Here is a 27,666-nt window from a genome sequence, read left to right as displayed (position 1 = left end):
TACCCGCTAACGGTTACAATTGCTTCGCTTTCTGGTATCTTCGCGGTGCTCTAATTTCGCCAGACGATACGCCTCGCGAATAGATCAATCTAAATCACATGGATTTTCCGAATCGTTGTATTCGATTGCGATCGTTCGACGAAAGAAAAGGAGACAGAGAGAGAGAGAGAGAGAGAGAGAGGTTGGGACAGGCACGGTAGCTCGTACGGTTCGTTATAGTATCGCTCATTGCGCGGATAACGCGCGAGAAGAAGTTTAATTCGCGCGGCCCGGTCGATCGACGGTGGTCGAAGAGGAAGCAGATTTCCTTGTGGCGGGCAGCGAAGTACCAATATGTGTTTGGCAATCACGGCACTGTCGCTTTAAGACTGCAAATGCATTAGTCGTGTTCCACGTTCCTGCTCGGCACCAGGATCCCGGAAGGCGGAGTGGTTTTCTGGTCGCCGCAAAACGCTGCCATTATCGCTACCTGCGGAGTTTACGGCGAGCAACACACGATGGACGCGAGCGAGCGAGCGAGCGAGCGAGCGAAAAGTCGCGCCGACCGAGTCCGCTCTCGCGCACAATGCCGGCTGTCGTTATTGCCCTGCCACGAATGTATTAATAAAATTTATTGGTCGGTCCGAGTGCACTGTGAACGTTAATGGATTTCGAGGTACCGGTGGCCTCGCCGTAGGCAGCCAGCGACAGCAAATGAGCCACTCGAGACGGCTCTCGATGGCAACTCCTTCCACGCTTTAATAACGCGTTAAAACTTGACTGGAATGATATTACGGAACGATACACGGCTGCCGTAGACCACCTTGTAAGCGGCGAGCACCGACGTGGCGCGTCTAGCGAGTCCGGAAGCGATCTGCCCCGTGAAATTCGATCGTTTCGACTTCGCGTTCCAGTCGTCGTCGCCTTTCGTTCGTACCCTATGGCCGAAAACCGCGACAAGTACGCGCGTAACGCGACACAAATTTCCGCTAGTTTCCCCTGGTCGACGTCGCGCGTTCGCTCGACGGGACGATCTTCTCGGCCGGAGAGAAAACGCGACGCGCGACTTGGAATTATCCGGCTGGTATCTCTCGCTTCTTCAAAGTTATTGATTTATCGATTGGCTCGACGAGCGATTAGGAGGGTCCGTTGATTAATAGTCGACGTATGCCAGAAGATAAACCGACGTACCGGCCGTCGTTTCCTTCTTCTTCTTCTTCTTCTTGCGGCTCTTCTTCTCGCCTCGCTCTCGTTCCGCTGCTCGCCTCTCTTTCCACTCGTCTCGAATAGCTCGCGTCATGTAAGTTATTTGTACGTACGGAGGATCCTCTAACGGCCGTGTCTCGCGAGACTACCGACGTTTTTGCCCTTATCGTCGGCGTGAAAGTACGCTTCTCTCGAACGATATCGGATCGAATTCTTTCGACGTGACGATCACGCGCCCGGCATCGCGTTAAGCGTCGAGCGAGTACCGCGAGCACTAACGAACGAATCGGAACAACGAGCGATCAAGGTAGCGAGAATTATCTGGAATCGAAGGACGACGACGACGCGTCTTTACGGCTTTATATCGGCAAGGAACGGAAAGCCGATCGATCAGCGCGATACGGTCGCAAAGACAGGTCGAGTAGTTGGTCGAGATGAATCGGCCGTAACGGACGGCGTCCACCTGTCCCAGGCAACGATAAAGACGTGGAAAGACGGACGCGCGCACCGACTCGTTATCCTTATTGGCGGGTGAAACATGGGAGGGTGACGGAAGAGACACAAGCGGACAGATAATCCGGCTATTAGAGGCGTCCCCGAGAGATTTCAGGGGTCACGGGAGAGCCGATAGATCGGCTCGGGATCGCCGATGAACCCGCGAACTAAGGTCACTCGAGGATAGCCGGGGTTCGACTGCCTCGAGTTTGTCACGATGGCAGGCCCCAATTTGTCGTAACAGGATAGGCGCGCGCGCCTTTTTCCAACTCCTTATCCCAAGACCTCGACCCAGCTACCCGCCCCGAGTATCGTACGGGTCGGGTCGACTTCCCTAACCGGACAAACTGAATCGCATTGATTGACCGTTCGTCGTCGACGGACGAAAAAGAAAAAGAAAAAAAAAGGAAAAGGAGGGAGCCCGCTACAACGTCGGATTCGCCTGATTCCACCGACTCGAACGTCGTGCAGAATTTCACAACGAATTCCTTTCTCTACGTTCTCTGCCACGTTTCCTCGGCGATAGCTCGTGAAATTGATACCGACGTACTTTTCTTTCCCTGCAGGAGGAGATTTCTTTCAACTCGAAGCTTGATCCGTACACGAGCCGATGCGCGCCGCGAGTCCGTCGACCGTGTACGTCCGAGTACAGACGTCGTAGAAACGATTCGTGGAGAGAGGATAGCGCGTGAATCTGTCAGCGTCGACAAAGATTCGCGAGTCGATCGTCGCGGTCTCGTCTCTTCTATCGCTCATCGAATCGCTGAATCTCGAATAAATTAATTATCCGACGGGATAATCGAGTTAGCCGGTCGCGCGCAATCTCGTAACACGGTGCTTTATCGAGCGCTTCCGCGCTCGATCGATCGGACGGAGGTTCGATCGTTGAACAAAAGGTTCGATCGCGCGTTCTCCGCTTCCGAACGCGAACCGATCGGACGCGTGGAATTTTCGCGAAGAAAGACGGAGAGTGAAAAGGCGGAAAGGAGAGCAAAGGAAAGCGAGATGCGGCAGGTACGGCGCGGGGGATACAGGGAGAGAGAGAGAGAGAGAGAAAGGGAGGAGAAAGAAGGAAGGAGGGAGAAACGGCAGCACGTACACCCCGGTGAGTTCGATTCCACGAGTTTAGTTGCGGGACGGGACAGGGCTGCCGCACGGTCACCGGTGATTAATGATCAGGCCAATCAGATATAGTTGGCCGACCTGGTGGAAGAGAGACGAGACGGAGAATCGAACAGGGACGAAAAGGCAGGAAGGCGAACGGAGTACGAATATCGAGGCTGGCGAGCGATGGTAGAGGAGGGGAGGAACGAAGCGAGAACGAAGAAGGAGAGAGAGAGAGAGAGAGAGAGAGAGAGAGAAGAGAGAACGAGAACCGCGGTTGATATGTTGCGCTGTCACTGCGTTGTACCTGCGCCGGTGGGACGTTGCCGTTGCCTGGATTGTAATATTGTATTGTACTGTTTGTTGGCCCGGTGTTCCACGACCGTCTGCGCGCTCGACAGCCTGTCCAAATACCGCCACCACGGTTCGACGTACGTATCGGAGGACGGAGCTCTCTGCGCCCCGGACGAACCGCCTCTGGTCGCTCGCATTCCATGTTTACCGGTGTTACACCCGCGCGATAAGGACCACCCTCTCGTACGGAACCGCGGAATACATTACCGCGTCGAGCAAGACGGAGGAGCGTGCCTCCTGCGAGTCGATAAGTCCTGTCTCCCCTGTCCCTCCGCTGCCCTTCCCACCGCCCCCCCCCCCCCCGGAAACCGGCCAGTCGAATCGACCAGCGGAACCGCGTGTGCCCGCTTCTCGCTTTCTAATCCGACCGATACGTTTTACCGACTCGCCGCCGTTGTCTCGTTAATCGTTGCTTCGCGACGCGTCGATCTCGTTGCAACCGCTCGGTCACGAATCTCACCGGGTACATCGACGACCGCAACAGCATCTTTCAGCCGCAGCTTTGGCTCTTGCCTCGGCTTTAGCAGCGTATAATCTTGCTGGTTATTAATGGCGATGGTTTGGGAAACTGCTACCGGGCAGCCTTCCTCCGTAGCCCCTTGTCTCTCGATCGTTTTCTCTCTCCCTCCCCCTCGATCCTTTAAATCTCTTCCTCTTCTTTTTCTTCCTCTTTCTTCTTCGCTCTTCACCTTGTTCTCTTTTGCCGTTGCTGCCTTCCTCTCCTTCTTCTCCTCCTTCTTCTTCTTCTTCTTCTTCTTCTTCTTCTTCTCCATCCTCCACCGTTCCTCTGCCGTTTCTCTGCCCCGCACTTAACTCATCCTTCTACCTATCCCCCATTCTCCCCGTTCTCCTCCCTCTGTAAAACTGCATTCCGAGCGTCGTTAAGGTTCGCCCCGTGCCTACCGAAACTTTGCGAGCCGCGATCCTAAGCGCGCGTCGCTTTAATTGCCTGTCTATGGCTGACGCTGTGTGTTCGCCGCTGACCGGACGTCCTCGTTCTCGCTCGTTTCTTTAGGAAACGGATCCGGCCCTCCGTTAATTATGGACTGCCGGAGCAGCAGTGCTGCGCTCCTCTCTCCGATACGTTTCGGCAGACGCGAGCCGAGCGATCCAAAGCAAATCGAAGGGAAGATAGGGTTGCGGCCGCGACGGACGATCGTTGGATCGATGGACGCGTCGTGCCGAGCAGGAGTTTAATTGGGAAAGTCCGCAACAACGGGCGACAGACAGCGAGAACGAGAAGGCCGGTCGTCGTTTCCTCGTGGACGACGAAATCTAACGTAATCTCGGGTCGCTCGTAAATCGACGTTCGCCGATAGGAGGAGAGAGGCAGGCGGAAAGACGGAGATGCGAACGGGACTCGATGAAAATGACCGAGCAGCCGGTCGATATAAAAGAGCGCGGGAAGTTCGTTTAACAGACCATAAAAAGAAGCGAGAGGAGAACCGAGAGTGGAAGAAGCGCTCTCGAGGTGGATGTTTGCCAGCGGCATCAGCCGGTTTTGCGGCCCCAAGCGGAAAGGGTGCCGGAGGATTTGGAATTGGGTGCTAGCGTCGGAAGAGTGGTAGGTTAGAGCGACGGGCTATCGGTGATCAAGCTCCGGGGTCGAATCCAAAGGCTTATCTGGCGGAGTAAGGCTTACCGGGTTGATCGCCGACGGGTCTGCTAGCCCGGTAGGAGAGACCATCCACTCGCAGGATCGTGCGATCTTAATCCGACCTCGTGTTTCGTGCTAACGCGCGTTAAAAGTCGGCCTAAAACGACCACGTTTACGACCGTGCGCACGATCCGGCTGGTTTTCTCCGACAAAAAGAACAAACGGAAGATGGCGTGCGGCGCGAAAGAATTAATTTTCCAACAGGGTCGATCGTCGTGGACGTGTCGCCCGCGAGAAACAGGTTCATATGGTTAATAAACTGGATGTAAAGGTAAAATCAGGACGGGGGGATTAGTCATTCTCGGCAAGTTGCCTTTACCGACTCGGTCGACTACTAACTGGCATTTTTCCCAACGCGTGTGAACGATGGAGTCGTAATGCGTATCGAGGACTTGCGGTAAACGCTTTTCTCCGGTTGGAAAAAAAAGAAACGCGCTTCGAACGACGAATGGCCTTCCGCCGGCCATTGTCGGTGGTCATGCGTAGCTCGTAAACGCGCCATGCCGCCGTGCCGTCCAGGTTTCTAATGCCACTAGTTCCTCCACGAATACGCTGGCTCCGGCGAAACGCGCGCGCGCGCGCGCGCTCGTCTCACTAACCTATCCGAACGATCCAGGGAACGATCCGGCGAACCGAGAGAATCTTTCGAACGTTTCCGAGTTTTTCTGCCGTGCAGCTTTCTTTCCGCGAGTCGATGGAACAGAAATAAAGGGAAACGAGCGCGGTCCGAGAGTCCTCGACCCGGTTCGGGACGAAAAAAAGCGAGGAAAGGCGAGGAAAGTGGAGGGCGAGGGCGCGCGCGCGCGCGCCTCTGGCGAAGCTAATGGGCTACTTTGTTAGGCCTGGAGCATACCCGAGGGATCATCGGGGATCGATACTACTTCCGCGTTGGAACGCGTTTCGCGCTCGAAAGTCGTAAAGATGAGTGCGCGTCGACGAATCCGCCTCACCTTCGAAAGTGGCGTTCCATTCGTTACGCTCGCGGGCCACGAGGCATTCGCGCGTCGTTTCTGCACGGCCGGTTGCATACAGAATCGAGCCGAACCGAAGTACGTACGTACGTACGTACCATCCTTCGTTTCGACCGATCATTTTCTGGTTCGTACGCCCGCTGATCGACCGACGTCGATTTTCCGGGCTGGCTGCCACGGGACGCGCAACCCCTGAATGACCAACGGCAGAGGAGAGAAGCCGCGATTCGCGCCATTTCCTAGCGCACATTCTTTTCCGCTATCCTTGGCCGGTCCATTCGGCGCACATTTTCGACCGCCTTTTACGATCGCACTGTACGCTGCCTTGGGAGCCTCGAAAGCTTCGCAGTCTCATGGCGGCACCGGGTCGGCGAGCAGTCGGAAAAGACGGACGGGGTAATCGTCCGTGAAAGAAAAATCCGGCTGAATTTCAGATACTCGGACCGGCGCGCTTCCCCGGATCTTGAGAACGGAGCGTGGTCGGCTCGCGGGACTTTTCCAGACCTGACGCGAGGACCGCGAAGGAACGGGAAACGCGTCGAAGCCCGGAAATCGAATCGTTTTTTTTTTTTTCAAACGTCCGCGCGAACGTCAAAGATCTGGAAAAAAAGGACGGGCCGATATCGGCGTCGAAAATGTCGACGGAACGTTCGACGCGGTATTTTTTTCTACCTTTTTTTCCGCCGTCGAAAAACAACATCATGGAGATGCAGGTGCGACGGTGTTTGCGTTAGCAAACCGTTTCCCGGGCGGACAGGCTTCGTTGTGGCCGGGCGACACTGATTGCCAATCAATATGCCCATCTCGCTGGAGTCTAATTCGGCAACAATGTTGATCAATCAGTACGCACACGGCCTGGCCGGGAAGCCCCCGTTCCATTTTGCGTTTCGCCGTGTTCCGCTCGCAATCGCGCATCCACAACGAACGAACAACGGACCGTTCTGCACCGGACCATGCAGCATGGGGAGGGTACGCTCTGCCTGCCACTCGCCCCCTCCCCTTCGTCTCGTCCTCTCTCTCTCTTTCTAACTCTCTCTACCTCTCTCTCTCTCGCGTCCGATCATTTCCGCTTCCGGTCGTACATCGTTCGACCGACCACCTACCACTTCAATTTCTTGCAGCGTTCGATATCAGCGACGCGCGCGGTTCCAGACCCGGCGAAATAATAGAGCCGTCGCGAACCGATTGGAATTTGCGTTCGCGTCCGTCCGAAAGTAAAGCAAGGAATCGTGAAGCGGCGATCGCCGTGCGATCCTTTCGGCCGACGTTCCTACGCTCGTCGATCCACTCGGAATACGACGAAACGAACGATATATACGCGCGACCACGTTCGCGCTTGGCACGGGCCGATAGCCGCGTTCCTGATTGCATCTCTGTTTGTACGTTCGCACGTTTCCAGAGAACACCACGCTCGACGATGCTCGATTCGTGCTCCACGGACGCGCACCGTTCTGCAAATCAAATTGGCCTCGCGGTTCATTACAAGCTTATCCAAAGTTGCCGTACGTTACGAGGCAAATCGTGGAAAGAAAATAGCCGGAAAACGCGGTCGAATGGCGTGCGTTGTAACGCGGTCGTCGCGTATCGGTCACCGGCCGAAACGATATAGGCAAGCCGCGTTCGCGGAGTGGTCCGTGGAAGATGTATACCGACCGGAAGGTATCGTACCCGGAAACCATTATTGCCCCTCTAATTTCTTTACGATCTCGATGCCATTGGTCACGCTCCCACTGTGCCGTGGTTTACGGCCGAGCCTCGCGGTCGAACCGGGGACCTTTGCCAGCCTTTTTCCCTGCAAATTGCGACTTTTCTCCGAAATACCTTAGCCCTGTGGATCGGTCGATCGGTGGATCGATCGGTCGGTCAGTTAGTAAAAGCGAACGCTGCTGGCCGCTTTCCGTTAGCTTTGCTGGCGATAAAACTGGCGCTCGTAAATAACCATATCGCGGAACAGCCTGCTGAATCTGATCGATAAAAACGTCCCGCGCGCGTAGTTTCGCCATGTCGAAACGAGAACGCGCGCGGGGGTAAACGCACGCGCGAACTACCCGCCAAGCAAGCAAACGAGGCTAGTTCTCGCGTGGCCTTAGCGATACGCACGAAGAGAGAACGAAGGAAAAGGAACGCACGGTCGACGATCGTAAGGCGAGAAGAAAACGCGGGCGAGAAAAGGGTTCGGCGACGACGAGATAGAGCGCCGCGCCGCGCCGGAAAGGTGAAAGGGGAAGAAAGAGAGGAGAGGGAAGGAGAAAGAGAGGGCCGAGGTAGCGAGTACGATTCGTCGGTGGTAGTGGCAGATAGCAGCGAGTGGCTCGAGGCACAATGAGCCTATCAGATTATATTTCTATTTTCGACACGCGGCCTATCGCGCAATCCCATCTCTCTGGCGCGGCTACCGCGACGTTCTGCCAACACACAACGCAACGCGATATACACGGAGCCGCGCGTAGCCTCGCTCCGCTACACGTACGAACGCGTGCGGGAGCGAGACAGTCGTGCAACACGAACACGAACACCGTGTTGCGAACTGTGCACGGCTCGGCTCGGCACGGAACGGAACGGCGCGGTACAGCCACGCCACGCCATGCCACGCCACGCCACGCTACGCCACGCCACGCTACGGCAAGAGACGGTTCGTAGGCCCCATCTCGCGCCGCCTCGGGCCTCTCGGCCTCTCTTTCTCTCTCTCTCTCCTCTCTCTTTCTGTCTCTCTTGGTTCTCTCGACGCTGATGCCGACTCTAACGCTGATGTTGCCGCTGCTGTTACCACCGATCGTCCCTGCTCCGTTGCACCTTTATCGAGCATGCCGCGAGTACACCAGCGGGCTTGCTCTCGCGCGTTTACTCGCCGCCGCGCCGCCAAGCTGCCACCGTTTTCGCCAGACGCACCGTGCGCGCTCTCACCGTCCCGTTGCTCCCTTCCAAACAATAGAGGCGATCGCGAGCGCGAATAAGCCGCGAAGGAACGCGCGTGCCTGACGTCGTTACTTGGGCCGATGAATTTTCACGCGGACACCGAAATACCGCGCCGCGCCGCCAAGTCACGATGCTGCACGCGAGATACGTCCGATTGAAATACGGGAAACAACGGCAACGGGACGCGCGCGGTAAGACCAGAAAGATCCCTTTCGTGCCCTCGATCTCGCGAAAGTCGCGAAATCCAGAACGTGGAATATAGCAGCGGTGCGCCAACCGGTGGTCGAGGGGCTGTTTGGCTCTTAATCGGCGCCAACGATCGAGCCAACGATCGAACGAGCCGTCGTCGAAAGGGAAAGGACAGAGTCGACGACCGAAATTCCACGCGTTTGGTATTTCGACGAAGATAGATAGATAGATAGATAGAGAGAGAGAGAGAGAGAGAGAGAGAGAGGGTTGAGCGGACCGCGGAACAGCGTCCGATGGTGGTAGCTCGCGGCTACTTCGGTCCGCTCGCAGACCCCTCCGAGAACTCTGGAGGCGAGTAGCCCCGGCTTCGTTTCCTACGTTCCATGCGAGACGTCCGGATCGCGATGATGACGGCCATGCACGCGTATGCGTGAGCTCGTATGCGTGAACGCGTATGCGTGAACGCGTATGCACGACAGGGACAAAGGGAAGCGAGCCGAAGGTACGATCGAGCGAGACGAGCGCAACTCGAACCGCTTTCCTTCCTTCGGGCGGTGCAGCTTCTCCTGCGACGGGTACCAACCGCGCTTCTCTCTTCTCTGCCGCGTCCTCCGCTCCTCTTCTTCGCGTCCCTCTTCGTCGTTTCGAGACCTCGTCCGTTTTCTCCTCTCGCTTCGACCCGCCGTGTCCCGTCGCCGTCTCCTCTTCTTCCTCGCCGCGGTTCAACGAGCCCCTCGTCCACCTTCCCGTCACTCGAACGATCCATCGAATCTTGCCACGACGCGACGCGCTCGTAGTTATCCGACCGTCGCGGATTAAATCGCAAAGTTTCGAAAGAACTCGCATCGTGCGCAGGCAACGTCGTGTCGGGATAGAATAGAGAGCAGAGAGCGGAGAGCACGAAGAGACGAAAAGGCGCGCACAGACGTGCGAGTCACGGGTCTCGCATCGTGTGCGAGTGGCGACGAGCACGGCGGCGGATACCTGGCGGAAGGCGCGAGACTCTTTCGAGGAAACGTCAAGCAAGACGTTGAAACGGCTCGGGGTGTTCCTGGTCGACGCGATGGAAGGGACTCGCGCGCGACTTGGCAGATGGTTTCCGAGCACCGGATAGCTGTCGCGCTTCGTTGAGTGACGTCGAAAAAGGAACCAACCACCGACCGCCGCCAGTCGCCGAGAAGAAGGAAAAGCACGGCAGTTATCACGACACTTCGTCGCGACGTGTCCGTTGCTCTCGGCGGGAACGCGTGTGTGCACGCACGACACTGTAAAATTACCGCGTCAAAAACAATTACCTTACAGGCCAACAGTTCGCGGCAACCCGTCCTCCAGACAATGAAAATAACCAAAGCCGCCGAAATGTTTCGCGGCTCGGCTCGTCTCTTCCGGTCGTTTCACCTCCTCTCCTTTTTCTCCCTCGTCGACGAGTCTCTTCGAGTTGGTGCGACGTCGCGCGTTTCGTTGCAACCCGACCCCCGTGTACTGTCTCTCCCACGGTCTCTCCTTTAGAACGTAATCGTCGTGCGAGCGACGTTTCTCGCTAACAGGTAAGAGACGAGGAAGCGCGTTAACGAACGTTAAACGGTCGAGTCAGGATTCGTGGGAGAAAATGCTGGAAAAAAAAGCTTCCCTTTACGGTGTATCGTGTAATTATCAGGGTGTGTATCGAGTGTCGGGGTGGCGCGACGCGTCGCGTCGAATATTCGCGAGCGACGCTGTGAAGCAGCCTGCTCGATAATATCAACGATGTTGGTTCGGTCGTGGGGCGGAATCAAGCGGGCCGTGGCAGCCGAACGGAACGGGGACAGGGGATACCGGTGGTGGTGCACCGTTGTCGAGTGGAAAGGGGTCCAATCAATCAGCCGCAAATCAGTATGCACGGCACGTTCGCCTAATGCCGCCACTCTTTCATCATATTCATTTGATCGCAACCCCCTCGGCTTGTGCACGCAATCGTTAATGGCGCTGTTTAAAGATCGCTACCGATCGATGACGAAACCCGCCCCACGATTCTCGTCGTCCGCCAGCCAAAGAACGGACGTCGTCGGTTCGGCCATCGTACGCACACGCCTTTCTTCTCCATCTCGGATCTGTTTTCGACGAGAAGAAGGCCTGTGCCTGTGGTCGCGAAGCGTTAAACAGATTACGGACAACAGACGTGGCTCGTTGCCAGAAGGCAAACACGTCTTTGGCTGCGATTGGCGCGAGATCGAGATGGCAGCGGCCGAAGAACCGGGCAAATACGTAATCCGGATTACGGTGGATCCGCTTAGCTTACCGGACACTTGCGCCGTGGAACGATACGGCGCCGATACCGGTGCCCCGTTTTACCTCGCGCGTTATCCTTCCACGACTCCAACAACTTTTTAAGAGGATTTCTCTCCTAAGCCTCGATATTTTTAACGAGCGATTCTTCCGATCGACGCCCCGTCGTCTGGAGCGGAGCGGAGTCGTCGCGACCCGAAAATTTAGCTCGACGGTAATCCGTCACGCACGAAACCGTTCGCGATCGAGCGTCCGCTTAACGCCAAAGTTGCGAACCGCTGATCGCACGACGACGTAGATTTCCTGGAAAAGATAGTCGACGGTCGTCCGAGCCGGTGGTCGTACGTTTGCCGAGCGAGACTCGATTTCGTCTGGATCGCGACGAATCGCCGTAACGAAGCACCGGACAAGCGTACGTCGAGGTCCCGCGCGTCCACCGGAATCATCGAGGCGTAAGTCGCAGGAAGCGAATAGGAAACGAGCGAAGCGGAGGCGGAGGCCGGCGGAGCGAGGGGTAGGTCCAATTTAAGCCGAGCCCACGCCGCAAAAATGCTTCGGAAGGCTCCGGCTCGGTTCATTAAATGGAACCCAATAGCGGTTGTTTGCGTTGCCAGACAGCGAATCCGTCGCAAATTGAATGCCATATTGCATACGTTCCGCCTGTGCTTCGTATACAGAGCCGCGCTCTGGCGTAGCTTCGGGGATTCTCCACCAGCCACTCACTGCCAGGCTATTACGCTTCCAATTTATAGAAAATTAACGGATTTAATATCCCGTCGAAATAAAATAGACAACCAGACGACGCACCTATCCATGCGTACGATATCGTCGTCGTCGTCGTCGTCGTTCGTCGATCGACCCGTTTGTCCGTGTCGTTGTACGACGAAACGTCGCGACTCTCCGGTTTCGAGGAACCGACCAAACAAAGGTGGACATAGCGTCGGCAAATATCTCGCGATATTCCGTCGAAGAACGGTGGACGGATATCGCGGCGATACGGGCGCACAGTTAAAACACAATTACCGGCACACCCCCGTGCATCGACCCCCGACAGACCGCGGCCGTACCGCGCTGTCAAAATAGATAACGCTCGGGGTAAGTCACCCCGAAGTTAAAACCCGTCCCTACAGCGCGCGCTATAGGTCCATTCACTTTGGGTTAACGTCGACAAAGGGTGTGCACGAGCGGTAACGAGGGGGGAGGGTGATTACGGGAGGACCATGATACGCCCCGTGTGCACGTTTTGCTACTCGTCAACCCAGTCAGGGGTTGATATTGCCGCTGTCGGGGGTGCCGGTGACGTCACGGCTGATTAACATAAACCGTTCGAACGATCTCCGCGCGCGATTACTTTTCCTCGCCTTTGCCGCTTCGCGCCGCGGATACCGTACTGCTATTTCGCAACCAACGAAGAAACAATTCTTTCCAACTCCGACGATATCGCTGATGAATTTTGCGCGGGCTCGGCTTTTACGATATCGGGCAGGCGCGGCGTCAACCCTTTTATTACGAGACCGGATGCCTATAACTATTTCGACGAGAGGAACATTAGCGAGGCCGCGGTTGCGTTTCACCGCCGTTATTAATATATAACCAGGAACAGCCACCGCCAACATGGCTACGAGTTACGAGTTACGAGACACGAGTTGCTCCCTTATCGCGCTCGACTTTTCCTAGCGTCGTTTGATCGGGCGACGCTGCCACCAACGGCGAGAAATTTCTTGCCACGTCGCCATACGGATACGAGGGCCGCGCGGCTATTCTTTCCTACCTCGTCTTTCGCTAAGACCGCTCAATCCCGATTTACAGCGTCCAACGTCGTCGTTTGCGATGCATGTCGCGAATGCTTACGCTGTATCGAGCACGCCAATTCCGGTTGTTTCGCACACGCGTTCCGTAAATCAGTTCCCACGTACCATAAAAGCCGAATGCCGCCATTAAACGATTCGATGCGCGATAGAGATAGACCGCAATAAGACGACCCTGTAACTCGTCCTTTATGTCGCGGACCGACCGTGCGATACGTTTCAACGGATTCGCCAATTACTCGATCGGAAGCCGCAGCTGAGACGAAGGAGGAAAGACGAATTTCGCGAGGCGAAAGATTTCCCGGGCACGGTGATCTCGGCATCGAAACGCGCGCGAGGTATTTCGGTATTTTCGAGGATCGACGGTTTCCTCGGGAGGAATTCGAATCGCTGGAGGTGTCGGAACAGGCAGTCGGAGCAGGCAGTCGGACGCCAAAGCCCTTCCGAGATACTGGCGCGATCGGGAATCGTGTTACGAGGTACACGCGTACCGGGACTGTCGTATCGAGGCATCGCGGGGATCCCATGCATTCCGCGATCTTGCATTACAATTGCTAATAAACGCCCTCTCTTCGGGTCCGTTGCTCGTTCTACCGGTTCGCTCCTTCGACTTTGCCGCTTCCACCGGATCTCAGGGGGCTACGTGCCTCTGTTTCTTGCTCGTACCGTGCCTCCCTTAGCCGCTTTCCGTCTCCGTCGCTATCTCTGTCTGGTCGCGTAACCGTGAACAGAGTAAATCGGAGTAAATCGACGAACGAGGCTGCTCTTCGATTCGTACGCGATTCGCCGAGAGAAGACGAGAAATATCGACGATCGGCCGCGGTGGAAAAGGGAGAGCGAGATAGCGTCCCGTGACGGAGAGAAGGAAGGGAGAAGGAAGTGGCGTACAGCGGGACGAAACTTTGTCTCATTCATACTTTTGCATTTGAAAGCGGTAATTTATGTACGCGTCGAAGTGAAACGGAATGCAACGGAGCAACGGCGAGAGCGAGCGAGACGAGGCCGGAGGAGCCGGAGAAACGAAGGACGAGAAAGAGGAACAAACGTCGCTATTGTAATAGATACGTTAGCATGCAAACGCTGTCTTTTATACGTTTACCAGTCTACGATAGTGGTGGCGATGTTTCAGGTGTGTGCGCCGGTGTACGAGGAATCCGAATTGCCGTCGTCTCCGATTGCCGTGGATCGGGCAGACGAAAATTCGTCCTATCGGATCGGGGGAACGAGTCGAGTACCGGAGAACGAGAGAAACGCCGGTACCGAACGACAACCGCCGTTACGTCTGCAACGACGACGTCGAAACGAAGAGGGAGAGAGTTTGCGTCGCGTCGTTACGTTCCTCGCATCGTTGAGACGAAGGACAGCGACGAATCGTGGACCGACGCGAGGATTTTCGCGAGAACGCGCGAAACGAGCGCACGAGCAAGTTCGAAATAAATGCTCGATGAATACGTCCCTGGGGCCCCGCGAGGTAAACGTTTGGCGGCGACGCGAGGGGGGTACGGTTGTCGGTCGGACGGTGTCGAGAAGGGTTTGGGGAGGGGGGGAGGGGACGAGGTGGTCGGCACGGTAGCGACGAGGTCGGTGGCGGCGGCGGCGGCGGCGGCGGTGTCGGTAGCGATGTCGGTTCTCTGTGTCGGGGCGGTAGGGGCGGGGAAGGGTACAGGATCGGCTCGGTGAACGCTTAGGAGGGGAGAGGCGCGGGATCGGGACGTTCGAGGGAACGGCGTGCGGCAACGAGGGAGGGGCGGCGGTGGCAGGGGTGTAGCTACTTACCATACTCCCAGTATACCAAAGTCCCGCGGCCGACTCGCTCCGCGGCAGATAGCAGTCGCTAGCACACCACGCGCTTCTCAGCGCCGCTCGGGCAAACGGAGAAAGGCCCGGTCTCTCTCGCGAAAATGGTAGAAAATCATCGCGGCTACGGCCACGGCCGCGGCACGTGTTCTCTGGCATCAGCGCGGGCCACCACCGCTCGGGAAAAAACGGTCGAGTCGCACACCGCGTCGCTCCTCTACCTACCAACCGTACGTACGTGTGCGTGATTTGCAGCGAGATCGACCGATCGACCGACCGCCGAGCGAACGGTCGGAGGAAGCGATGCAACGAGGATGGAACGCGACCAGGACGAACCACGAGGACCCAGAGAGAAGACGGAGAGTGCCGGACGACGACCGCGATCAACGCCGGCACCGGCGTAGGATCACGATCGGGGGACGCTGTTCCGCGTTTCGAGCGGTTCCGGTCACGTCGGTCACGTGGTCGCCGATCTCGCAGCCCTCCCCCTTGCCGTGAACCACCGCCGCCAGACCCCCTAAGACGGCTTTCCCACCAGAGAGGGGGAGTATCAACGGTGACCGGGTGGGGGCGGCGGATCGGCCGACAACAGAGGAACGGAGGCGAAAGGAGAGGAGCGGCCCAAGGGGTGGGAGAAAACGAGAGAGCGAGACGGACGCTTGGTAAACGTTGCAGAGCGACGAAGAGGACAAAGAGGAAAGACGGACGTGGACGATGGAAGAGACAGCCTCGATCACGACCACGTGGGGTAAGTCGACGATGAGAACAAACATACTTTCGCTTTTTCGTAGTTTGTCTTTGCTGGAATCGCGATACGTGGTACCATTTACGTATACGATACGTAGTAGTATTCTGGTATTTGCGCCGATATTTGCCCCGATGTTTGCCCCGATATTTACCCCGATATTTGCGCCGAAAGTGGCGCGCACAGGCAAACGAATTCGTTCTGTCAATTACCACCGGACATTTCCAAAATGTTTGGACGGGTGCAGAATGTTTCGCGAGAAAATCGGAACGGTTGGACGAACGACTAGCGTCTAGAACTAGTCTGGATCGAAGCGGCGATACGTCGCAAACACTGTCGCTTCTCTAAGAACTGTTCGGTTGGCATCTATACTTGGCACGCGGGGTAATTGGTCGTACCTCGCGTTCGGCAACGTGCTTCGTCGCGCCAACGTTCCAGGGGCGGTTCTCGTTCGTTGCTCGTTCCAACGGGCCAATTTTTCGTCTGGGCGCCACGTGCTGTCCGACCACGTGCTTCGCTCTTCTTCTGTATCATCGGCCAGCGAGACAACGATGCTCGGCAAGGAGAGATTCGTTGGCGTTCGTTGCTACTTTTTTCAAGCGATCGTACAGCGTGGCGATCGATCGACCCTGGCACACGTGCGACTGGAAAGCGATTTTAACGCAAAACCAATCGACGACATCCAGGCCGACAGTGGAGGGTGGGCCGCTATAACTTTATCCTCGCTTAATCGCCTTTTCGATAGGTACGAGCCGATCCCTTTGTTCAGACAATATCTCCACCCTGTCCCCGCTAATGTATGCACCGTGCCGGCCTCTCTTCTCGCTCCCCCCGAGCTTTCGTTCCTCGCGCGATGACTCCGGGGCTTCTAACTCGGTACTTGCTACCCCGCGCGAAAGCCAACCGAGGCTAGGGAGACCCCGTAGCACTCGTTCGCTTTTATTGAATTTTGGGACCGTTCCAGTTGCAAGCGAGAAGCACAAAGAAGGAGAGAGAGAGAGAGAGAGAGAGAGAGAGAAAAGGACGTATTCGGACACGCGCATAGAGCGAGCGAGAGGCAAGGAGGGGTTCGGTGGGCGGAGAGCTAGCCGGAATTAATTCTCAGCCCGGTGCATTGCTTTTTACGATATAACTGCGGTTTGTTAGTCGTTATTCACGGGCCGAATTCAATTTCCCGTCTAACGCGGGATAGAAATAGCGCGGTAACGAATTTCTTCTTTCGATCGTCCGAGAGGGATCGTCGTCGTCGTCGTCGTCGCCGCCTAAGAGAGAGACGTTCTCATTTTTTTTACAAACACGCAAAACAGTTTGAAAATACGCGCCGCGTGCAAACGTCCCTGTTCTTAATCGAGCGTTAGCGGTCTGCCGCGAGACGGCCCCCGACCATCTCGTATATATATACCGCCGGGTGAACATACATCCGGATGAGTATTATCTTTCCGGCAGGGAGATTAAAGCAGGCGTGGCGGTGGTATACGATGCCGCAAACTCGACGCAACTCGTCGAGAGAAACCGGGAGGGTGGTCGGAAGGCGACGAGAAGCAGAAGGAAGGACGAAGACGGTTGAGAAGAAAGAGGGTGGTTGGTCGGGGAGAGAAGGAGAAGAAGCGAGGACAGTCGGGTTGACAGGACACAATATTGCAATAACTTCAATTACGCCGACACGACGGATCACCGTGGGGTGAACGGATCTGCGGACCCTCGCGTCGACGCACCCCGTCCCACCCCCTCGTCGTCCCATCCCATTCTCTCGTTTCATCCATTTGTATAGACGGAGTAACACAGACGTCGCGGTCGAATTGGCTGTCGGATACGAAATGGGGCTACCTTTAAACAAGTGCTTCTTAATAAACCATTGACGCGCGAAACCACCCTCGAAAATATGCCCCTTGGCGGTCTCGCGCCGACATCGGGCCACCCTTCTGCGGGGCTCGTCGTCGAGGGACGACGTCTAGTCACCGTTACTTCGTTAAACTCGAAAAGCCAGCCGGTTCTTGCGTCGACCGACCAACTTAACGAAGCGTTACGCCGTTTTTATTTCGACGAAAATTTGGACGTCAGCCAAACGCGAATAAACTTCGCGCCTTGTTTCCGTTCCACCGACTCTCTTGCCCGACTCTCTTCCGGCCAAGAGCCAACCGGTGAAACACGCTTTCCGCCGGTTTGCCCGCCGTTAATACGCCAAATTATTATTCCCGATGAATTTGCATAGATCCTTTGGCCGCGTGAGCGACGGAACGCGATTTCTTGACTCGGAGGAGCGCGCGAAGCGTGAAACGGACGATGACTTATCGACCGCGCGCGCAGGCGAGTTTCAACGGTGGAAAAATCGCGCAGACCGTTTTGCCCCGCGGGCTAGGGCATTTCACTGGGGTGGCCGGGCACCCCTCTTTGCTCTCGTCCCACTCGAAATTTCGCTCGGCTAGCGCTTTTTTTTAACATTTATTTGACAGCTGTCGTCCGCAATGCGCGCTCGTTTACGTAGCGCGACCGCTCTCGTCTTTCCGTAGAACCGCGCGTCACGATACGAAACGAAAGGGCGGTCTGAGACGAGCGGAGATTTATCGTCCTTGCCGCGATCGTCTCCTGTATTCCGTTCGTTATCGCGTGACTCGCGCCTATTTTTTCCTCTTCAAATCCTTTTTCCCCCCTGCGAAAGCTAAACGGCGAGCGGAACAAGGGAGAAACAGGACGGTTCGCACACGATTTTCGTGTACTCGTTCGTTTTATTAAACGCGGCATCTTGTACGCGCGTCGGACGTCAGTTTCGAAACCGGAAGAATCGCAACGGCGTCTGACGTTCGTTCGTACCGTTACGACGCAACGAAGAAGCACGTCTCGCGGATTCGTAGTCGCTTCCCAAACGAGTACCTCCGCTTCGTTCCCCTCGAACAGATCCGTGGCGATCCGTTCGTCGATCTTCGCCGGCCGCTTTTCGGCCATCGTTCGGTTCGTCGATAGCGGATACCGCTAACACGCGTTTCCTGGAAGTTTCGCCACGCTTGTAGCTTATCAATGGCGGCGCGGTAAAACTCGTGGCGAGATCAGCGATCGCGGAAGCGCGATTTGTAAAGTATTCGCGAGCCGTTCAACTGTCACGTAAGGCAATCGCGAGGGTGAGCTCGTCACGCGAGCGAAACGAATCGACGATAATCGTCGAGCCTCGGTTAATTGTTCCGCGAGGCACGTCGCTGAGTGCGTGGGCGTAATGTTTCGCTTTCTCCGTAATCGCGAGGCGCGCGCCTGTGTCGCTCGATCGGAGCGAACCAACACGCGAAAAATTACCGCGAAATTATATCGTGGCACGACACTTTTCTCCTTTTGTTATCCGCCGCATCGCAACGCTTCGTACGTTCGTTCCCGTTACGGTAACGATCAACCGGCGGATTTTTCTCACGGCTGGAATTTTCTCGCCGGAAACGAATCCGGCGAGCTCGGGCCGCGAAGCTCGATTTCGTAGGAGAGGAAAAACGTCGGAGAGCCGAGCGGCGTGGATTCCGCGGCGAGAGTTCCTTCGCTCGAGTTTCGCTTCTGAGGCGAAGTAGAGAGAAAAAAAAAAAGTGAAAACCGTATGGATAGGAGGCGGGTGAGGGGAAAGGGGCGACCGAGCCTGAGAACTTCGTCAATTAGAGGGAACAACAATTAGTCGACGCGACGTAGACGCGATCGGAGGCGACGGAGGCGGCTCGTTCGAGCCGATAGGTAGGTAATAAGCAATAACGGATCGTAGAGCGGCCTGTCGGCTACGCGCTCCGGTTGTTCGGAGCGCGGGCTTCTTCGGCGTGGCGAGCCTGTCGGCACGTTTAATCGCGCGCGTTCGCACGACGACGCGAACGTTTAGCGCGTCGCTCGACGTTGCGCAACGTTTTTTCGCTCGTCTCGGGGACGGCATAAATCACGTCGGTTAGAGAAATAATAACCGGCGTAGCGTAACGAGCGCCGGCGGTGACGAATGACGAAACCGCCCGGTGTCTCGATGTCGTCGATTTCTCGACGTTCAATTAGCGACCGCGGCCAGACCGCCGCTTTTCTTCATTTTCCCTGGGAATTAACGTCGTCGCCACTTTCTTTCTTTCGGTCGCGTGGTGCTGCGGCCGCCGCGACGACTTCGTAATAAGCTTTCGTTTCGCCGGCGAATTTGCAATTCAATCCGGCGGGCAGGGTAGCGAGCAACTTCTTCTCGCGCGCGGCTACCGCCGCCTGTGACGCGCCAACGACGGCCGATCTCGCGATCGGAGCGATTCGCGGGGCCCTGCCAAGCGTTCGATTATCGGCGCTGCGAGGTCGCGCGACGACTGGAATATCGGCCACGTTTCCTGTACGAGGAACATCGACTCCGAGCGAGAAAAATCGAAGAGAATGTCGGCGATGAGCGCGTCGGCTACTTTCCCGCGGCAAGACGATCGTTTCGCGTCTGGTCGCCGTTCCCGTTGCCGTTCTCGTTCGCGTTCCCTCGGCCACGGTACACCGACGAGGATTCCTTCGATCAGTCAGCGCGGGACACTGGACTCTCGAGCGAAGAAAAACCTGACTTCCAGGCTTGCTCTCGCGTACGTGAGTTACGTGACGCCCGATCGACCGTCGATTTATCGCGATCGTAGGACGCTCGCGCACCGGCAACCGGATGCGAGATTCGTTCCTGCCGATCCGTTCGACGGTGCCCGACGTTACGTGACGTGACGTGACGTGACGCGACGTGACGCGACGTGACGCCGCATCGCGCCGTACGCACCGCTGCGACCGAGCGTTTGCCCGCTTTCTTCTCGCCAAGTTTTCTCGCGGCCTGCGATCGACACCGAACGATCGATCGGCCGCGATAACGCGTAGCGCGGTCGACGCCAAGTACATACTAATGGTTTTTGCGATCCAGGGCCGTGTATATCGCGTAGCTGGATCGGTCGCGATAAACCGCGATAAACCACGAATAAGATAACGGCGATAAGAAATCGTCGGTTAGCGTGACGCGAGACGGACGGAGCGGAGCGGAGCGTTCGGAGACTCGGCGACCGTAACAAGTCGCGCGAGATTCGCCCGTGAATCGATTCCCGTGAATTTTCTACATTGTCGGTGAAACTCGTCGTCCCTCGTCTGCTTTGCGACCAGGCGGTAAAGACAGCGCGCGTTTCGCAGGCCCTGGTCTTGGCCCCGGGGCTGTGGATGGAAGCTCGAAAGGCGACCGTTCCGAAGTCGTATCGCGAAAAGGAGAGGCACGCCGGCAATTTTCGGGACGGTCGCGAAATAATGATGATCTTTATCCCTAATGAAATTAGTCCTGCTGCTCCGGACCGCAGGAATAGACATCGTACCGTGAAATTACCGTAATAGGCGGCGAGCCCGTAGATCTCCGCTACACGGACCCGAGCCGAGCATCTCTTCTTCTCGTCGGCTTCTCCAAACCTGTGCAACGTTTCTCGTGTATTTTGCGTCGATTTCGCGTCGCGTCGCCTCTCCTCGCCTCGCCTCCCCTCCTCCCAATCCTCCCGGAGCTAACGCGGAACGATCCTGCAGCCTATTTCACCAGAACGCCTAAATATAGTTCTCTTTTTTACCGGAATTTAAAATTACGGTCGTAAAGAAGCCGAGGGTAAATTAGAAGATTCAACCCTCCGGGGGTGTTTCTATTCTCCTGGAAACTCCCGTATCGGTAGAACGATGCCGGGTCGCGTCGACCCGGCGAGTGGCGAATGGCGAGCGAGCAACGAACGGATGGTAGCGGGCCCCCTTCTGCGAAATCTCCAACGACAGTTGCCCGCTCGCAAGTGTCTGCTACTCGGAAAGATTTTCTTGCACCTGCCCCGGCACAGCCTGTCGAAGCCTATTACCGATCGATCTGCCAGCGAGTACGTCGACGTCCCGCGGTTTCGTCCGAAGCGTTCGCCGCGCGCCAAGCGCCGCGCCACCGTCAGGACCCGCAGCCCCACGAGCTCTTTCTGACGGAAACAATTGCTGCCGCGGGGCATCATTTACATCATAAGCAATCATAATGATCGAATTTTCGGCGAACGACGATGATCCAACGAGTGGAACGAGGGGAGCCAATTCAGAAGTGGGTACCCACTTACGAACCGTACGAACTATGCCCGCGAACAGACAGAGAGCGCGATACAGCGAGAGCGAGAGAGAGAGAGAGAGAGAGAGATCGAGCCACTCTTCTGACCCTCCTCCATCTCTTTCGACTTCATAGCTTCGGGCTACCTGTCGGGCTTGTTCCTACGAACTGCCACCCGAAAAAATCCTCCCGCCCAACTCGCTGTCGTTTTCAGGAAATATCGTTTCGACTTTTCCGCGTCGAACGCGCGTCCACCTCGATAGTAGCTTCCGCGGCAAACTAATTACGCGCGTGTCGCGCCACTCTCGAGTCTCGCTTCGAATCGAACGAATATGAAATTTTCGAGAGGGTTCGAAGAGCGTAACGGGCATGGGTTACCGCGCTATTTTCCACTCGGGGTTTTACCAAAGACGACTGGAGAGGTCTGTTTTGGGCTTTGGTAGCGCTCTCTCTCTCTCTCTCTCTCTCTCTTTGTCTCTCTTTGTCTCACCGTACGTACGACTGGACCCATCAGTATGCGGACCACGAAACGTGGTCGAAGCCTCTCGCCCCTCGTCGTCCTCCTCCTCCGATTCTCCTTCTTCGTCGTTCGAAGCTCGCCTCTCTCTTTCCTCGCACGGTACCCTTCTCTCCCTCGTCTCGCCTTCTTTCTCTCTCGCCGCTTCTCGCCATACCTCCTTGTCCCTCGGAAAGCGAAACGTAGGCTGTTTCGAAGAGAGTGTTTCCAGCGTAATACCGAAACGGTATTGATTGCAGGCTGCCTAGTTTAGCTCCGCCGAAGCTATCGCGATAAGCTCTCGCCTATTTTCGTCGGTCGTCCTACGCCGATCCACGTAGGTCGACGAAGCGAAGAAACGCGACGTACGTAACTTTCGTCGAAGGATGAGCGTTCGCTCGCGATTTCTTCGTGTCGAAGGGGCAAAGAGGAGGGTGACAGGGTGAACGATTCCGCGAGAAAATCTCTATTCGGTCGACCGTGACGGATAGCGGAAATCGTGGCTGTCGCCTCGAAGCGAAATTGGCTGCAGGACCGTACTAAAGGGTAGTAACGACGTAACAATGACCTCGGTGAGGGTAGTCGTCGTCGATGACTCGAAGGACTGTGGGAACGGCAGTTCCATCTCCGGAAGATGGGGTTGCCGTATCGTACCGTGGCAGATAATTAGACCGGTAATCGGGCGAACGGTCGGAGCTTCCAAGTATTACCGTTCTCTGCGATTTAATATAGACCGACGGTCTGCGAGTTCTCCGATTCCCTTAACGACAGTCCCTCGTTCTACCCGAGATCTTATCGCTCGTATCTTCGTCGTTGACCTCGACTACTTCCAACTACATGGCGACCGTCCATCTCGCAAATCCACCCCCAAATCTCTTTTCGCGCTGTAGTTTTAACCAACGACGACGACGACGACGACGACGACGACGAAGCGACGGGACGCGGTTCGACGAGCGATCTCTCGAGAACGCATTTTCACGGATTCCCACGAAAGCGAGAAAGTGAAAGCGACTGCGGGATTTTTGTCGTGCGTTTGGCGGCATAACGAGGCCGGGGATCGATTGCCCTCGACATTAGCATCACAATGCCGGACACCCCCCTGCGCTATGCTACTGTACGTATAACGTGGTTGATAGACGGCTGGAATTTGGGAAGAAAACCGGGGGAAAAGGAAGGCGAGACACGGTTAGAGAAGTCGGAGGAGCGGCGAAGGGGGAGAGAGCGACGTCGCACCAGCGGGCTTATTAGTCAGCAATGTGATCTATTTGCCCTGTACTGGCATAAAGAACCTACGCGTTATTGTGCCACTATGTTACGAAGAAGGGCGTTATTGCCCAATAGGGACCTTCGGTTAGGTCGCGCACCAGCAACCCGTGGCGACGTATGGCGTACGGTTATGGATATCGCTCGTTCTTTCGCCTCTCCCTCTTCTTCCTTTCCATCAACGACCCCCCGCAGGCATCTGCTAATACGCCGGTAATTTTTTCTCCATTCCGGATATCGCTTTATTATTTCCTGCCGCCTCGGCGTTACCATTGCCGGCGAATTCCACGCGTCGCCGTAATCGTGGGAAGGGAAGTGGATAAAATTCCGTAAGAACGAGAAAGCTCGCGGGGCGACCGAGCGTTTTTCGTCGACGGCGCGTGTTCGTCGAACGCGTCGTCGATCGCGCGTCACCATTTTGAAAGCGAAAATCGCGGCCGTGGGATCGGAGAAAGCCGAGCGCGCGACTAAAAACGTCTCGACGGACGAACACGATCGCGCGGCCTCGCAGCACCGGCCACCGATCGGACACGGGCTCCACTTTTTCGTGTTCCGAATTTTAAAACGCGTTTCGATGGAACAAAGGTGACGATATCGATGCGCGCTCCTCGAACGGTTCCGTAGTCGGTAGCCGCGTATAAGTACGCACCTATCTGAAATCTACGAGCCTCGCGAGCACTCGGGGGCGAACCGAGCCAGAGGAAGGGTCTGCCATATCTGGAGGAGGCCGTCATTCCTAACGTACACGGTGTCTCGAAACCACATCGCGCCTATTCTCAGCAGCAGCGAGAAAAAAGCTATCGGCGCGGCTAAAAACTCGTCGTCCGTACGACGAGGCTTCATAATTGCCGGATAACGAGCTCCTCGAAGATTAAATAACGGCCGACCTGCTGCGTCCGGGAATAACACCTCGCGATCGAGCCGCTGGAAAAAACGAACCGACAACCAACTCTAAGAACTTTATAATTCGCGAAGTAAGACGGGGTTCGTAACGAGGCCGGTATCGCGCTGCGTCGCGTTCCGTTCGTCGTCTCGCGGGACATTCCTCTTCGAGACGAAGAGCGCGGGACTATGTTTTGCGATACGACGAGCCAACGATGTCGAGTTTTCCAGAACGCGTAGCCGAACCGGTATCGCTCGCGATCTACAGAATTCTAGCGCGGCTAATTTCTTTATCGTCCGTCGTCGTTGCGTTTCTTGCGTTCGCGAGATCCAAACGAGAAAGAAAGTTTCGCAGACACTGGGTAGATGAACGGCGTTGCTGACAGGACGATGCCACGGCCTCCATCCGCGACACTCCGTATTCCATTGTCGGTTTTGGTCGGTCGGTCGGTCGGTCGCTCGCTCGCTCGCTCGCTCGTTCGGTAGAGCCATTGTTTAGCATCCCGCGGATTCAGCCTCGTCTGACTCATGCGATCGGCTTCCGTCCGCACGCGCGACCCAATCGAACCGTCACTGTCGCTCGCTCGTTTTGGCTCGCTGCTCGCGGCTTCGTTCTCGCGACCAGCAATGGCGTCATCGTCGCGAAACGGAGTCTTACCGCGTACCACGTTTCCTACCATCGATCGCGCTTTCGTAACGCTCGATTCCTGGAAACGGATGACTCGGTCGACCGATTTCGTCATTCTCGTCGTCGAATAGTCGATCTCTCGGAAGCCGACGCGGAGGCCGCGTTCCGATCGAAGCCACCGTTGCTTACGAATCTCTCGACGACGTTCGCCGCACGATTCGCTCTATCGATGGAAAGAAAGTTCGAGGACGAGGAATCGTAGGAAAAAGGGCGCGGCGTGGCGAGGCCAGACGGTACAGCGTGCTCGCGAAGCAGCGAAACGCTTTCGGAAAATCCATAGCGTCAAGGAATATACAGGGTTCCAGCGTGGCGGAACACAATGGCGCGTTGTTAGAAAGGCGGTAGGGCGATAAGAGAGAGGAAGAAGGAGGCCAACTATGGGTGGAGAGGAGAGGAGAGGAGAGGAATGGAGAGATAGATAGAGAGAGAGAGAAAGAGAGAAAGGCAGAGAGCTTGCGGCGTCGGTCCTTGCCCCGAGTACGTGCTTCGAGTGACAAAGCTTCTAGCATGAGACCGACCGACCGACCGACCGTACGAACGCCAGAACGATACGGCGCATCAAGGTCCTCGACGATCGATAGACACGCTCGACTAAAATCTAGACGCTCCTCTCGCGTATTCCTCTTCTTCTTCCCTCGGACCGGTCGTTTCTCTTTCTTCGTTTTCGCTGCAAAGTTTCCCTGGTTTCGCCGTTGCAACGTCGTTTTCCGTTCGAGAACGGAAGAAAATTAAACTTCTCGCCTGGACATAGGCCAGAGCAGCGTTGATCGTGAAGATTCGATGAACGGGCGTCGAAACGCTGGTCGGATATCGCGGACACCGTAACGCGACGCGATCGTCTCTTCTCCGTCCGTAGACGACTCGCGGGTCGCGAAACCGGACGAGTTGGCTCGTCTTTGGTCCGTGACGAAAACACGGTTGGTCGTGAGTTGGAACGACGAGGCACGATATTTTGACGTTTTCTCGGCTATGCTGGCGTTGGCGATCGAACTCGGAACGCCGTTCGATGTCCGATGGCGCGTAGTGACGGATTACGTTGGGTCGAGACGGGAGCCGCGCTGCTACGTACGTAGGTGTCAGCAGATCCGTATCTGGCCCCATCGTGGCCGCGCTCGGCAGCGTGAAATGAAATTTGACAGATCGGCCCCACACACGCGTGCCCCTCTCTCCTCTCGTTCCTCGTCGCCACCCTTCTTCTTCCACTCCTGCTGGCTCCCTTCGACGTTTCGAGTGCGAACGAACGCCGTTTCCTCGATTTCACCAGCTCTCTCGCTGCAAAATGGCGTTTCTCTCACCTCCAGGGTGCCCCACGGGCATCCAACACCTCCCGCCTTCGCGAATGCTCTCGCTCCCCTCCCGTCCCCCCCTCTTTTTGGCTGGCTCGTGGGGCCGTACACCCTATTTTATACAATTCTCTTTTATCTGCCACTTCCCTGCCGCCGGTTACGCTCCCTCGGGGCGCAGTTCAAGCGGGCCTCCTTAGTTCCAAGCCGACACCTTTTTACAAATACATCACACGACCTTCTGCCCTAGCCATCCCGTGCCCTCTCTCCTTTCTCTTTCTCTTTCTTCTCTCTTCTCTCTTCCCGTCGGAGTTTGCGTACGCATAGTTAGTAGGTGACGTATTTGCTCAAGTATGCGTATAAAACGCCGCGGGACGTTCGACGCTTCGCGGATATTCGCTCGTCGCGCGAAAAATCCGTTCGAGATTCGTTGAACGGGTGAACGCGTGTCTCGTCTTGTCCGAGGTTGCACGGTGTGGCGACGTGGCTGCGTCGAATTCAGGGCACGAACCCCGTGCAGGGAACGTCGGCCCCCGTGTCGATGTCCATCGGCAACGAAACGAACTCGATGCGATTACGTTACTCCGTAACGAGTTTTTTCTCGCCTCGAACCTGGCACCCTTCGTAATCTGCCATCAAAGCGCGGCAAGTTCGCCGTGACGATCTTGATCGCGACACCCTCTGGACCGGCGGTCGACGCAGACATTCGATCGAGCGACAGCTGCCCCGCATCGAAAACCAAATTATACGCTCAAAGGATCCAAGATCTCTATTTAGATTTCTATCTGTGGCTCGTGATGCAACGCAGCGACAACGTCACCGTCGTCTCTGCCAGCTCCGACGAAAGCGGCCACGAACGATTCTTCGTAACGGTTCGTGCGAACGCGGCGTGGCGTTCGATTTCCTCGCCGCTTTTAATCGCGTCTCGTTCGCAGCGTCCAACAGCCTCGATAGCATCTAACGGAGGCGTCCCCCGCACGTTCTTGTTTGTCGAGCCGATTTAGCGACCCCGTAACGGTCCTTCGAACGACCGAGGAAACGGAGAAAACGAGGATCGTCGCGGCGGTGTCGTCCAAGATCAAGGTCGTACGACGGTCACGAAAGGTCGTAAAATAGCTGAAAGTCGTTGGAGCATATTCTTTTTTTCCCGTCACCTTGGATTATCGACGAACGCGCAAAGTAGGATTTAAGTGGGAGTGGAGGAGGGCACGAAACGTGGAAACATAAAATTGAAAAGTTTGCGGTACGTCGGTTTATGGACGTTTTAGATCGTAGTAAAGCGGAGCGCGTTGCTTCTTCCGCGAATCGTTATACTTTTCTCGCCGCAGTTCACGGATTCCGTTGGCAAAGTTTTTCCCTCTGCACGGCCGTTATCGGCCGCGTTTGTCCTTCCAAACGTCCATCCCGCGCCGTTTCCACTTTCCGTCCCGTCCCGTGTCGGACTCGCGATTCCATTCGACGGTCGTACGTCCTGGTTTGCCTGGCGCTCGACCGGAACTGTCCCCCCCCCCTCCCACGC

The 27,666-nt window shown here is 56.2% G+C and overlaps 1 protein-coding gene across 4 annotated transcripts in view; it reads left to right on the top strand.

Moving 5' to 3' along the window:
- The window catches only part of LOC139986076 (uncharacterized), a 132,300-nt gene that overhangs the window by 6,623 nt on the left and 98,011 nt on the right, over positions 1-27,666 (top strand). Inside the window, exon 2 of one of the 4 annotated variants that reach the window (XR_011799563.1) lies at positions 14,997-15,489. The gene's annotated coding sequence lies outside the window, so the exon portion shown is untranslated. Of the gene's footprint in view, positions 1-14,644; positions 15,490-27,666 lie in introns of those variants that run through there. The other 3 variants (XR_012453361.1, XR_012453356.1, XR_011799561.1) reach the window with 3 other exon arrangements.

The sequence above is a fragment of the Bombus fervidus genome, chromosome 4 (assembly GCF_041682495.2).
Source record: "Bombus fervidus isolate BK054 chromosome 4, iyBomFerv1, whole genome shotgun sequence".
In the NCBI taxonomy this organism is placed as follows: Eukaryota; Metazoa; Arthropoda; class Insecta; order Hymenoptera; family Apidae; genus Bombus; species Bombus fervidus.
This window is presented reverse-complemented; position numbering and strand designations above follow the sequence as displayed.